This window comes from Ciconia boyciana, chromosome 5 (assembly GCF_034638445.1).
Source record: "Ciconia boyciana chromosome 5, ASM3463844v1, whole genome shotgun sequence".
Lineage (NCBI taxonomy): Eukaryota > Metazoa > Chordata > Aves > Ciconiiformes > Ciconiidae > Ciconia > Ciconia boyciana.
This window is the reverse complement of record NC_132938.1, coordinates 63821132-63836832: the sequence shown is the minus strand read 5'-3', so window position 1 is coordinate 63836832 and position 15701 is coordinate 63821132.

Genomic DNA, 15701 nt, shown 5'->3' with positions numbered 1-15701 from the left:
TCTGTACCACTCCACACATTTCCAGTTTTGTGGCAATATTTTAATATTAGAAAATATTATACATTACTGCAATCCCTTTCAGTCAGTCCCATCTTCCTCCTGAAATTTTTCTAGCAGCCCTCAGATAGTTAGCTTCCATTGCCTACAAACATCTGCCTTTTAAATATTGATGTCTATGTAACAAGATTTCTTTGGAATAACCCATTTGTCCTTCAATCACTGTGTGATCACTGCCATGTTTAAGGCCTCTGTCCTTGAAGGTGACCCAGGTATCTCCTTAATATATAGCATTCCCTTCTGCAACGTTGCACGCATGAGTGTGGGAGGGAAGAAGGCTGCAGTGGTGACGTGCCCCCCTCTCAAAATGCATTCCAACCTTCCCAGCTTATTTTTCCTTCACATTCTCATCTAAATGTTTTCAAACAACCCCTGCCTCTACTTGCAAATATCCAAATCTGGCCTTTTCCAGTCCCTCTTATAGAAGCCATTGCTTCAAGCTGTCCTACCTCCAGAGTAATCCTCACTGTCTCCCTTACTCAGGAATACAAGTGGGAAGCTTTTTTCCCAGCTGTGACAATTTTCAAGATTTAGAAGCCCTACATACAAAATCAGAAAAAAACCCCAAATTTTAGGTGAGGAAAAGAGGGAAAAGAAATATTGCACTATTGCCCGGCGCAGGACCTAAAGGTGGCCCAGGCTCACAACAGGTTTTCAAAGTTCAGATGCCTGATCTCCAATTAATTAAAATTAAATTAATTGAATTAAATCTTTTATTGCAGAATTCTCTTTCAGGTCTACATTCTACACATCACTGTGTTGTCACTGCATTAGTTGTATGTAGATCTTTGTGAAAGTACATGTTATTCTTCTGTGTCTGCAAAATACAGCAAAGCCAGAGTTTGTCTCTGCTCAGTGAATATTTTGCATTTTATTAGTTGTGTTCAACATCCAGAACAAGCCAGCCAGGGGAGCTCAAAGTATAGCAGTGTCCTTAGGAGTGATATTTTCATATGCACCAGTAACACTGGCCTACCTCTGTTCCTATTGACTTCAGCACTAAATCAAGGCCAAATCACTTTTTAAATACTGCTAACATGTTGTTTTCAATAGTGTAATTCATGAATATTTCATTCACCCTCCCTGAAATTGCATCTGTGCATTACTTTACTGACCTGTTATTTTTAGCTCCCCCTCAGCTACTTTTGAATCACACACTATATATGCAGCAATATTTTTTTCTGCTTCAGTCATCTTGTCTTCTTATATCTGGTGTAATTAATATTTGTTTCCCTAACTCTTACTTAGTAGAAAAGACACAGAAAGAAGATTACCATCTAATGCATGGAATAATTTTCCTCTCTCAGGAAAAATTAAATAGATAGAACACTGCAGTTTGGAAAGCAATTGAACACGTATATGACAGAGGTACCTAAAATTATGAGCAATATGAGGAATGTGAATTGGGAACAATTATTCATTGTGTCAGAAGTAAATGAAATTTTCAGGGAATCCTGTTTCATACAGCATATAGTTAAAGCAGGAAACTCCCTATCACAGGAAGTTGTTGAGACTCAATACAAAGAATTCAAGAAAAATTTATGGAAAAAAAATGTTACTGCGGGCCAATAAAAACCACATGCTGGAAACAATATGCTATATTGTATCACAATATGCTATATGGGTTTCCTAAGCCACAAACTGTGGAAAGAGGAAGGATGTAAAGGGAGAAGCCTAACTCTATTCTATGTGTTTCTAAGCATTTGGCCACTGTCAGACAGGTAGTGAGATGGTCTGAGTAACTATAGCCATTCTTTTTATGGGTGCTTTAAAATTTGAAGTACTTAAAAACTCTGATGCTTTTCACTATATTACTACAAATGATGTTTTCCTATTTGGAACATGGTAAACACACTGCATTTCTGGTGTGCCAAAGAAGCATTAATTAGCATATAGGTGTGTATCACCTAGTACGTACTATGTTTGTCACATACTATGCTGGAAGGAGGCAGGAAGAGGTAAATGACAAATATGGTTGAAGAGGTAAGAAAAATACTGAATACAAGATTTGGTAAAACTGGATAAATTGGAATTAAAAGTTCTCACTCTGAACTTAAGAGCCTTGGTTCTTTGCAAGTAGGGCAATGAATGTGATTGCAAAAGAGTGGGCTAGTGAATGAAGAAACAAGAGAGGAAGAAGTCTCGAGATTCGAGTGGAATTAACATTTTCAAGGTGTTTTTTTACTCTTGAGTGAAGTTCTTGTCTTGACTAGTAATTTTGGATGAAACCTTTCAAATACACAACAGTCCACTTGTGATTCTATTTTCTTGTCCATTCTACCAACACGTCTATTGTTATCTGAGGTATGGGATGGTTAAAAAAAGCTGGCAAAACATTAGGTTTCCTGATTCTATTCTTAAAGCAGAAGTTGTTCTGTGAGGGAAAACAACCATGTTCAGTTGTTCTGAATCTGGTTCTCACTGGAGTTAGAGGAAAACATACCTATTTGAGGTCAGTTGGGAACAGGTCAGATATTGTAGTGCACACAAATGAATGTGGTTATGTGTTGACTTCAACAAGAAGCAGAAATGTAAATGACAGTTCAGGTTGTACCATACGAAAAGAAACCTGAACACTAAAATATGAAATTATTAATTTTTATATAAATGTATTATATATTTCCATTCACCAATTTAATTTTTAGATGAAAAATAGAAAACTACCAAATTTCTTTTTCCTAGATAAACGTCTGATAAACGGTGATAGTCTGGGGCTCTAAACTCAGTTTCTGACTTTGCCACAGACTGACTATGGTCTTGGCAAGTCTGTTACTGTCTCTGGGTGTCAATTCTTCAGCCTCAGGGTAAAAGTACTTCCGTGATCTGTCGTCATTGTTCTGCTGCTAAATCACTCGGAGGAGGACCTACTGTCCTCCACAACAGTACACATAGCCCAGGAATGTTCAGCATTGTTCAGCAGTGCACGTAACAGTGACTAATCTATACCATCTCTCTTTATGTGCACTGGAGCACAGGTTGAATTACACAGGGAAGGAAGTCCCATCAGTTGTCTCAGAGATTTTGTCTCAAGATTACAGGGTTACATGTTTGTCTGCCAGATAATTTCTACTTTTAAGTGGACCTGCATTGCTTTCATAACCCCTATGGATATTAGGAAGAAGCTGTCTAACCTTATTCTTTGCCCAATATGCAGTTAAGTGGAAATTAATGTAAAATGGGAAATCTTTTAGCACTCTGCAGGGATGATCAAATTATCTCTTTCTATCTAGATAGCAGCAGCTGCACTAATTGCCATGCTGCATTTGGCTTCTCTATGACACCACTGTCACCAGAACCAAATTGCTTCATTGATCAAGATCCTGAGCAGTAATGTCAGTAAAAAAGATGCCACTGGAACAGGTCAGAATTCTATTTCAATCAATCAGAATAAAAACCTAAACAATAGAAAATATACTGCATAATAAAAACTGTGACATATTTCCAGTTGGGACTAGCAAAAATTTAATTTACACAATGTTGACCTAATTTGTTTTTAAAATGTCAAAATGTTTCACTTTATTTAGTTATTAGATTTGATTTATTGCCTTGGTTAGCTTAGATTTGAATTCATACTCAAATATTAAACAAAATCCATGAAATATAATATTGTTGTGAAAATAAATGTTAGCATTACAGTCCCAATGAAATTATTTGGAATGCTAACATTTAAGCAGCTTACCTTATCAAAATGACTCATGCTTCTCTTAGAAAGCCAACTGCTTGATATTAGTGAAATGAAATGGAAACATCAGAGTAATTTGAAATTTTTCCTCATCAAAACTCCTGTTGAAGGTAGCGTATTTCTGTGAAACATCTTGATTTTGATGGAACTGCACTTTTTCATGGAGAACCACTCCACTAATTGTCTTCTAGAGGATCCAGACATTGCCCCTCATCTTTCTTTTCTAATCTAGACTAGAGAAAAAAAAAAAGTTCTGCAAATTTCCATTTTTTTTTGGCCTCCTGCTGACTGGGAAGGTTGTAAATGGGCTTAATGATGCTCTGGGATTCCCAATGTCTGGGAAAATTCCCATATGTCTCTGTAAAACAACTATGCAGAGTCCAATGGAGTTGCACGAGGGCACCATTTGGAAGGCTGTAACTTCTCAAAAGCATTGTAAGGCATGCGTGGAGTAAGATTATCTCTCTACTCCCCCGCTTCTTGTAAACCCCGATGATAATGGGGAAAAGATAGATCTTTCTTTTTGCCCAGTAGATGGCCATAGTCTGGAGTGATTGAGCTCACTGTGAGAGGCCTGTGCTGGCAGAAACCAGGTAGATTCAGATTTCCTACATACACTTTAGGCAGGTCTCCTGCTGACTTCTGCTCATTCAGATGTCTGGAGGATTCCCAGAGAAGAATGATGAAGGTAATGCAAAACTCACACACTTCATCAAAGAGTGGGACAAAGACAATTAACATATTTGCTTCTCTGTTACCAAGGATTCTGCTACCCTGACAAGCACAAAGACCCAAAATAAATTCCCTGTATAATAATTCCAAAATTAAACATAAAAATACTGGAGAAGCTGGATTCAAAAAATAAAAAAATTAATAACAATTCATACAGTCCAGTTAGTCTCAGTGGAGGTGGGTATGATTTTTTAGTTCTTACTTTTCAACGTATAAACAGTGGAAGAGAAAGGTCCCCAGTGAGCCAGGGAGAGACCTGGGAGCAAAAACCTCATCTAGTGCTCCATCAGCTGAGAGACACTGCTCCTAAACAATATCACTAATTTTGGGAATGCATTGAATAATTACATATACCTTTTAATTAACAGTTAAAGATATCTGTAGGAAAATCTTGGGAAAACATGGGTTTGCTGAAGGCTAAAGAGCAAACTGAAGAGTTTTATGAGGTCCTGCAAAAGCAGAATTTATCTGACCTAGTGCAGATAAACATACATCTGGTACTGTAACATCTACCTTCCTAGTCAATGGAAAGAAATATTTCTCAATTCCTCACTTCCCAGAAAGACATCCAAAATAGGCCAGCTGAACTGCTCTTTTAAAGTGCTTTTTAACTTTTCACTAAATATTAAATATGACTTGATAACTGCCTAAGAGACAGGCATCTGCTCTGTAGCCATTTGAGATTAGGTGACAAATCTATACCGAAAGTGGTGTTTCTAAAGACCTGTTTGTGGGCATCACTGCAGTCAATTAAGAAAATGAAAAAACAAGTACAATATGATGCACGAAATATAAGATGGCTCGAGGAGGGGATGGGAAGCATTGCTTGATGTGTTGGTAGCTGCTGAGAACTAGATTATCCAAAAAGCTCAGCCCCCAGAAACCATCTGAGGTGAAAAGGAGCCCACCCCTTAATTATTATCAGGAGAAGCTGTTCAGATCTTGCTTTTGGTTATGAAATCTGATCTCTCACATGTACCCACTACCCCTCAAACTGTCCAATTATCCTTCTGTCCACTATCCAGCTGTCCACCATCCTTCAAACTGCCCAACTGTTTGAATAAAGTGGGACAGAAAACTCAAAAAAACTACTCCTGGTCCCAAAATCTCAGTTAGGCTTTTCAGAAGAACATACAACTCCCATACACCACCTTGAAGTATCATGTATTTCAATATTCCTTTCCTATTATAAAGTAACTTTGGGACATACTCTTTAAAAATACTCTGACGACAAGCTGATTTAGGATCTAGTCCTGTACTATTCAAGTAGACACAATTTCTCTGGGTGGGGGCATGAGGTTTACTTTGACAGGATTGCAGGACAGATCCTAAATTTAACAGTTGTCTCTGGTTCAGGGCTGTCTGTAACGTAGTGATTCATTTCAAGGGGCCTGAGCTACCTTGATGGATGGAGTGATGCTGGCTGTTTCACCTTCCTCTGGGTTGGACTCTGGCCAGTTTTGCTGTGTGGTAGGATTAAAAGAGCTTGAAACTGTTTTGTATGAATTATGGCTCACTGCTACAGTGAAGAGATCTGTAGATCACAGTTTGGAGGAAATGAAGAAACCAGTGATGGAATGACAAACTAAAGCACCATATTGCACTGGCAAATTCTCAGTAGGAGAATTCATGTTACTTTAAGCACCTACCAGACATGAAAAACACACAGACACAGAAAATGTTATTTTTACAAATCCATAAAAGAATTCACAGAATTCACAGCAGAGTGAGATCTTCCAATTTTTGTCAGCTTCAGCATGTGAAAACTAATCACATTTCACCAGGAATATGAAGACACAGTTAGAACCCTCAAGGATGGGTTGACCTTAATGTAACAGAGCTGCATCACTTAATGGAAAAATTTGCCTCCTCTCTTTTTTCGGTGCAGATTCAGTGTTGTAGGAAGAAGCCTATTGCATTATTCCATCCTTTAGCCAAGTCAAATGCACAGTATCACTATCTCTTTCACAGATTCAACACTCTTACACTAAAATAACTCATATTTAATATAAAGTGGTTGGTTTAGGGGTTTTTTTGGTGGCTGAAGCAGCTCACAGGCTCACAAGAAACATAGTAGCTTAAATCCAGAATGTGATACCATCAATAATATTGATCCTGCTCAAAATCTGCAGCTGTCTTACTCCTGATTTTAGTGAGGAAGGCTTTTGACCCAAGGCAGATAATGCACAGCACTATTCTGAAAAGAGTAACTAAAAGCTTGAATTGGGTTGATAACCAACTTGTAAGCAAGTGTGAGGCATGACTAAACTACATCAGAACTGAAGTAGAGCAGTTTCATTCAGAAATATCACTCCAAACCATTATCACCTCCAAAACAATGTCCCATATCTTCACCATCCCAAGCATGTCCTCGAGCAACCATAATAACTAAACTGTTATAACCTCACCTTTGCCTTCTTCTAGTCTCAGCCTTGCCTTTGCTAGCATATTAAGGAGGCAGCATGGTCTAAAAATCTATACCAAAACCTGAAAGGACCATAACATGTGGAGGTAGAGGAGACAGTTGCAAGAAAGTTGCTACAATCTTACAACACTATGTATTTTCTTTTTTCAAATCTTTGAAATTTTCAGCTAGCAGGTAAGAAACCTGACATTCAGCTATCACACATCCTATTCAAAATATCTGAAGTTGTTCTTAATGAGTAACTCACTGTCAGAAATGTGTCAATACTGTGCAAATTCATCTGTCAAATAACATACAGGTCAAATTTCCTCGTTTTGGAGTGAAATATTCAGTGGTTCTCCCAAGTGCTTGTCTGGCTATGCCAAACACAGACAATTTTGAAATGTACTCATGAAAAATGTTCTCGCAACATTCCCTTGCATCACTGTTTACAGAAAGGAAATATCTGGTTATTTTATACTTACTGTATTGTGAACATGCAAAGTGAGAAAAAATTCTCTGCTTTTTCATTGCTGTGAACACAAGACTGCCAAGCTTCCTGTCTGCTGGAGGAACAAGCATGTAAACCAAAAAGAAAAAGCCCTGAAATAAGAGACTAAGCTTAAGTTCCTAGCAGTAAGACTAGGTGCCTGCATGACTTAAAGGAAATTTGTTTCGTCAACTCATAACCACCACAGTTGCATATGATTGTGCATACATGGTTGAAGTGGCTGAAGCTGTTTGTTGCAGTCGCTCCTGACACCTGTTCCTGTAGTCTGCTGCACCCTTGCTGAGACATCCAGCCTGATGACATACGGGCACTTCAACTTCTGCTTCAGAGCCAGATCCACCATGTCAGACCATGCTATAATCTGTACATAGCAAACATTTCTACATGTTCTGCAGTCATGCAGTTACAATCAAGAGCTCTTCTTCACATATCACTTGTACAGAGCTCCTTCACAACTACTAAATAATGCTGTCTTTCCCTCCTTTCCCCGTTTTTGCCTATTTCAAAGTTGTTTTACCAATTTGATATTTTTGCTCTAGATTGTCATTAAATGTTTGGATCTCCATTCTACCTTCTCCTGTTTGCTGTCTGTGACCCTCCTGAGGTACACAACACACAAGCCAAGAAATGCCACACAGCTGGAGACAGTCAAGGCACTAATTTGTCATCCATTTTATTTCTGTTTACACTCTTGTTTCTACCTTTCTTCTGCCAGAGAGCTGTCAGTCCTTTCCACACCAGCAGGGGAAGGGACATACATACTTTGCCATGCAGCCACTCATCATTTTCTCTCCTACTTCTCCAGGGTATCACTGGGAACATGTTCATCCTGTCAAATTATCCATGTTGGCTCCCTTTACTGGAAAATTTTAACCATCCTTTAGTTGGCTGCATTCTGCTGAAAGATGTCTCTCTCCTGTGCCATCATCCCACTTTATCATTTCCTAAGCTCATATTTCCTCAATATTTTGCTCCCTTTCCCTCCAATGCAGGTGTCTTCAGATTAGCAGTCACTTTACCATGGAGGACAACGAATTTTTAAGCTAAAACATGGACAAGAAGGATACAAAAAAAAAAAATTACTCATATTCTTCTTTATCTTTCAATGTATTACCCATACTTCTAACAATTCCCCTATATACCTCAGGTCATGTTACAGTGCAGTAAAACCTATACACATAAACAATTGATCATTTGGTTTCCTAGTTATTCTCAATGAACGACAGTGCTGTGCTCCAGCTTCCCAACCCAAATGCCAAGCTACCAGAAGACAGAGAATACACACCTCATCTCCCCCATTCTGTCCATCTTCCCTCTGCATTTAGACAAAAACCAGAAAAGCAGCAGCAAAACTGTAGAACTCCTTAAACTGTGGCTGGAATTGTGTGGAAAAATCAGTAAGGCTTCTATAGATTTATGGTGGCACACAGTGAGTACTGTCACAGAGTTCTCCATGAGTAACTGGCTTCAAATTTCACTCATGGTTCTCCTGAAAGAACAGCTGAATCTTTGTTTGCAGAAAAGTAATATACATGCTATATGCTGTATGCTTTGCTAAAGAAGTAGGGTTAGTATTAGAGAGGAAGCTGCATTGTTCCTGGTCTTCACTGCTGCATTCTCATTAGTGTTAAATCTTCTGGACATGAGGAAGGAGCAGGAATCATTTTCTGTGAGAGCAGGTTAACAGGACAGGTTCTGGAAAATCTTCTGAAAAAGGGCACAGAGCAAGCAGGTGGAGACATAGCCTCAAGGAATACTGCAGTTTAAATTAATACTAGAAGGCAGCCACCGTTTTTATGTTGCTGTCTCCTCCTTGTCTTTCCTGAGAAGGCTGAAAAGTATTTTTTGTAGTCACACTTATCCAAATTGCCTCCTACTTTCACTGTTAACAGATTAGTAAGAATCAGGTCTGAAAGATCACCCTTTGTAGTTGCCTTCTCTCCAATTTCATCATTAAAAATGGCTATCAATAAGCTGCAGGAACCCGCTAGACAGTCTCTGCTGCTCAATTGCATTCCCAGAAGATCCAGGTCAAGATAAACTCCAGACCCAGCTAGTCTCACACTTTCAATAATATTCTACTTGCTCAAGAAAAAAATCTCATTCCCCACATCTCCCTAGCTTAATGGTCTCAAGTAAACTCTTACCTTCACAGAACCCTTTTCTTTTTCCCTTTTTTATCACTGTCCAGATGCTTTACACTTCAGGGTATATACAGACAGATAACTGATGATTGACTAATGTATTCCCGCTTCTTTACCTTGGCCATCCTTCATATAATTCAGTATTGATAGTAACAACCATGCTTGTGGTCCATTAGTGCTACTGATAGTGCAGTCCTGACATGACAGACTAACAGATATAGGCCATTTCAGTAAGGAATTTCTACCGCAAAACTCAGGCCATGGCTCCATATTGCAACAAAGTAAGTTAAAAGCAGTTGTCTGTTATTGCTTCATACAGGCCTGTCTGAATTTCTTTTTCTTCTCTTTCATTATAATCAAAACCTGGACTTGGACAGAGCTGAAAAATGAGGATGAATTAGCATTAAAACATTTTCATACTAAGAAAAAAAGAGATGGCTCGGGTTCATGCAGTTAACACATACAACACATCTCATCACTTTGAAGAGGATTTTCTGCAAAAACATGTGGGTATGTCTCAGGTATTTCAGAGATTGTTTCTATGAGCTCATAGTTATGCATTACAAATACATACATGTAAGTGAATACTTACATGTACAGAAATATAGTGGTGTATGAAACAAAAGTGGTCACAGTTTTAACTTGGTCTCTGGGCAAAGTTCCTGAGATGGAAAAAAAAAAAAAATCTATATTTATGGCTTATTTGTAGACTTCAGAAAACTGAAAAGCAGATTAAGAAAGTCATACATTTCTAAATATCAGTTGTTTAACAAGTGGTGGACAGGAGTGTCATGTTTTCCATGAGATCACATGTATTACATAGCATGGTTTATCTTTCTAAGGGAAAAAAAATACAGAAAATAAACACAGTAGTTTTGGACAATCTCAGTTTCTTTAGGCTGAGATTTAAAAAAAAATTCTGAAGGAAGTTAATGCTTAGAAAGTGCAAGCACTATGGCAACTCATGCATATTATTATTTTAAGAAAACATCCTCTTTAAGATACACAGACAAGAATGTTATGCTGATATACTTGTAAAAGATTACCTAAATTTCTTTATTTGGTTTGAAGCTAGGGTTGGAAATTAAATGAAAGGCCATACATCTTAAATCACCGTTTGAATTAAGTCATGCCTGGTAACGAACAAAACTGTTTCTGCTAATGGGTATTGCATGGCCTTTGTGGAATAATGGTAGTAGCCTTGTTTTTCCTTCCTATAAAGAAATGACTAATACTAGTAAACTAGCATAAATAATGCCAACTGGCAACAGTGTCAACGCTTTCTGAATGGGAAGTGAAAAGAAGCACAGATGAAGAGTGGTATTTGCAAATTGGTTGTTGAGTACTTGGCCATAGAAATGGCACCAGCACTCTTCCTGCTTGTGCTGTGTCAGTTCTTGAGCTCTGCACTTTGAATTTGTACTGATGCACTGCTTCATACAAATGGATGCTTTCCTCTTGCCCTCTTCTCTCCTAGTTGCATGTAACATACTGAGATCTTGCCAAATATGCAGCATATCTATGGAAGTGCAAGAGGCACTGCATTATACAAGTCACAAGCTTCCTCTCACACTCTGGACAGTGTTTAAAAAACTTGAAAAATTCCATTTCCCCTACCAAAGGTCAAGCACAGCTAGTATGTCTCAATGCCATAAATGAGAGCAAATTTAGGAAGAAGGCTCAAGTGCTTCAGCCACCCCTTGATACAGTATGTTGCAGCATGTTCTCCCACTCGCACTACAAGGCTGTACAGCCGCTAGTTCCCTTTTCCGTTCCCCATCCACAGCTGCATCTAGCCCTTCATATCACAGCCAAATTCTCAGCAAAAGCTCTGTTAGATCTACTCCTATTTCTATCAGTCTCCAGTAGCTTATGACATACTGATTTGTGAAAGATTTAAAAAAAAAAGCAATATGGCAACTTACTGACTATGCAATTAAATCCAGCTTTCACCTACGGCTGTAGCTGAGATGGCTTCTCAGACACTGACTGCTGATTTGGAAACTCAGTCAAGTGGTTAGCGCTCATGAAATATTTTGCAGTTGAGAAGTGTCTTGGTAAGAGTGACATGTTTTTGTTGTGATCGTTATGGAAGTACTTTTGTATGCTGGTCTTCATACAACTAGAGGCCATTTTGGTATCTGCAGAGCTCTAATGACAGCTTGTGCTCTTATCTCCTGCCTCCCATGTTATTAAAATAAACAAACAAGAAAAGTTTCTGTAGACAGAAGGGCTCTCAATTATTAGAAATTTCACTATGCTCCAGAAAACAGCTCTGTTTGCAGACTATCCAAATTGTTTCATGATAATTTGGCAGATCTCTAATTCAGAAGAGAGGAAAAATTCTGTAAAATTTACAGCAGGAACTTGCAAAGCATTATTTCTTAACAACAGAGCTGACTCACATTTATTCATTACTTACTCCTTATGGTGAGTTGTTACTGGAATTCAGTCCCAGATGGCAGGTTAAGCTGCAGAGTAGTGCTCTATATTTACAATGCTGATGAGACATGCAAAAGTGAAATGTTTTATTAGGAAGGCAGGCTATTCCTTAGACCTGCATACCCAAAAGTAACTTTCAGCATCTCCCTTTGCAGACAACTGTGTTCTGCCACATCTTTGGCTGAAAACACCTTGTTTATTCAACTTTCAGAGTAATACAAATAAAGGGGACAAAGGAAAGGGAAAAAAACAGAAGGCAAAAGATTTAGTTGTTTTTTTTTTTTAAATAGACTACCTAACTGAATGTGACAAAGAAAGGACAGTATAGCCAAATAATTCATTTGGCCCTCAATCCACAAAATCAATTAAGCACTGCTTTACATTTGACCTGTTCTTTGCTGTGCAAGAGCTTTGTGGTTTAAAGAGGGTGCAGAATTAACAAGTCTTCCATGCTGAAGTTTCCGATGGGAAATAGGTCCCAGAATCCAAACCATATGCCAGATACCATCTTGGTTGCTCAAAATGCCCAGAAACTTCTTTCCTCAGAGCCTAGGACACTCTTTGGCAGAGGGTGTTGCATGTGCTTACATGCTTCTGTGGGAGAAACTGTCATAGCCATGAGGTTGCTCCAATAGGTGTTGAAATCCCTATAGGCCTTAACATCATATATAATACCTGACTACAGGTTATCTCCTTTGGCACAGCAATAGATGCTTGCTTACAGACACAGCATCAGCTACACAGGTAGCACAACAGATAGCAACAACAAATGCAGCAGCCACAAACTCACATACACTGTGTGGAAACTCTCAACCTATGGCCAAGCAATCTGTTGCTATAACTACAGCCCACTTCTCCACCATTCCAAGCCTCCGCATCCCCAGCTACATGTCAATCTTGCTGCCAGTTCACCAAGTGTCTTTCCCCCTGCCACCACAAAACGAGAGTCAGCTTGTGCTGGAACACATTGTTTCAGCTTATTAAACCACATCCAAAAAAGCTGCAGCGCTGAGAAGCTGGTCCTTCATCTACCTATGCATACCAAGCAGCCCAGGGGGACAGAGTGGGAGAAAGATGTTAAAAAAATTATTAAGCCTGAATCCCTTCAGGAGAACAAATGAAGAGAAGAATTAAGGGAACCTAGCAGGGCAGAGCAGTACAAGAAATTACTAGAGAACTTCTCGCAGCCATAGATGTACCATAGGTGTTCCTTCTTCTCCACCAGATGCATGGCCTCTACAATCTGGGAAGTGAGTTATCTCAGAGTGGTATTAGGCCAGGTAGCCTGAGCGTTGCTCTATGCTTATAGCTGTCAGTTTGCATTTGTGTTGCAAATTTTCAGGACAAAGGTGATAGATATATTTCAAGCTGTCTTACTCCTTAGAGAGCACTGCTCAGGAATCTCAGAAACAGATCAGTATCCTGATTCGGATTTGGGAGACATTAACACAAGTAAAAATTGATCAGTTTATATCTACTAACATAAGCACAGGGCATCACATGACATGCATTCCATGCATTTACTGAAGCAGGATGAAGAATATGACATCTCTTAAGTGTATTATTAGAGCTATCTGAGGTGGCTACAGACTCAAAAAGACTCCCCACTTCCAGAAGTAACCAAAGATACTGAGGAAAACACATTACCAGAAATTAGGACGTCAAACACAGGGAACAGCTCACAGTTCTGTGCAACATTAACCTTTTTTTTTTTTTTGTCACTTCAGGAACACTCACTTGTCATCATGCTCTAGTTATAAAAGCAGCACTTTGGGTATTTACATGTTAACCAAGTTTAGAGCAAAATTAAACATAATTAGAAGGTCCATGGTCTTAGACCATGGAAATTCAGGCTATTACATCTGTGCAAAGCTTCATCTTAAATGGGTCTTTATTTCAATTAAATATCTTCTGTTAATTAGCTTCCTGAACTCCATCTGCCAAATTGAGAGTGGGCTGTCTCTGTGCATTTCCAGTACTCTGAACAATAGACTATAAGTAACTATTCAAATGATGCATCTTTTGTAGCACAAAACCCTGAAATATTAATGCATGTCAGAAGTAATGAATATTTCATACACAATAGCTTAAAACCCAAAAAAAGTATTAGTTTATGTATTTACTGAACACATGCAGGCAGGGTCCTGATTACCATCAATTAAAATTTTCATCAGACTACGTACAATTTTCAAATGCATTAATATCATAGTTTAAGTATTTTTTTTTTCCTGAAATGATATAGGCTTTGAACAACAAAAACAATAGACCTTTTAGAAGATTCTGGCTCCTGCTTTTAAAGAAGTGGTCTTATCATTAATGGCCTTTTTAGTCCTAAATTCAGTAGCTCCTTCAGCCATGGCTGCAGCCCTGTGCTTCAAGACACTTAAGAACATGCTGACGGAGCACAGTGAGTCATAGTTCAGAGATGCCAGGCCACCTCAGAGGCTTGCTCAGTGATATCCATACAGTGCCACGCTAAGTATAAATGGAAATAATAGGGCAAATTTGCTCAGGCAGAGAGAGCTTCTGGTTCTAGTAACAAGTATCTGTATACCCTAGAAATGAACTGCCAGCACCTGGCCAGACACACAGGTGAAAAGCTGAGGAAGGAGTGAGAGCTCAAGCACTCCACCAGCTGGGCTGATGAGCATATCTGGACAGATGCAGAAATAAACCCTTCCTCTGCCCTACTTCCTTGTGTTGGTGATCTTTACCATAAAGGCTAAAATAATGTTTTTCAACAAAGTAGTCTCATGGTTTTGTCTTATAAACATTTACTCAGAGATTCACCCATCAAGACAGTCCATTTGTATGTTTCAACTTAAGCACATGGTGGAACTGTTCAAAGGTGCATATTTGTTATGACTCCTAGATTACCAAGTTACATATTCCCTATCGCCCTATATTTCTGCTTATAAAGTTTCCTTAATTTTAACTATAGTTCAACTGAAAACAATAAAACATGCAGAAAAAATAAAACCATTTTCATCCTGTTCCATTTCTATAGGCTATGGTATACACATGATACACAAACTCTCATGCAGTTTGGGAATGGCAGAGATAAATCAACATCACGCTCCCTGGAAAATCCTGACCTTCATAATTTTCAATGTTTTCTGCAACAATTCAGCATAATTTTGAGAATTCCGGAAAAAAATTTTGCTTTCTAAATGTGGAATTACCATCCAACATAGTGTCATTTCACACAATGCTATTATGGGGAAACATACTTTGAGCAAAGCAGTACAAGAAATTTGGCCAGACCCCATCACTTGTAGATCTTAATAACAACTCTCAAAATATCAGTTTATATGTACAAAAACTTAATGAACCATACAGTGATCACTTACAGAGACTGGAACTGGAGGTGACAAAATGGAGAGGAGGAAAATATGATTGTTGCTCAGCCATAACCGATGAGGACTTAACACAGAGGAACTGCAGTGACAATGCTGCATTTCTCCTGGTGGACTAGCTATTCGTTCAGAATAAAGGTTACTGCCATTCATTGGAACAAAATGGGCATTGTATGTTTCTTAACTGTCAGGCAAGGTGCAGCTGAATGGTGCTTTTATTGAGCATAATACAAGACATGAGACATTTAGGAATGAGGAGTTCTGTTTGGTACAAACTAGGTAATGTCCTGAAATATCTCATTTTCCCAGGATAGTATCAACTTGCTGTTAGAATAACCCTGCTATTTTGCCCTCAGAAATCCCGCCATGCAGA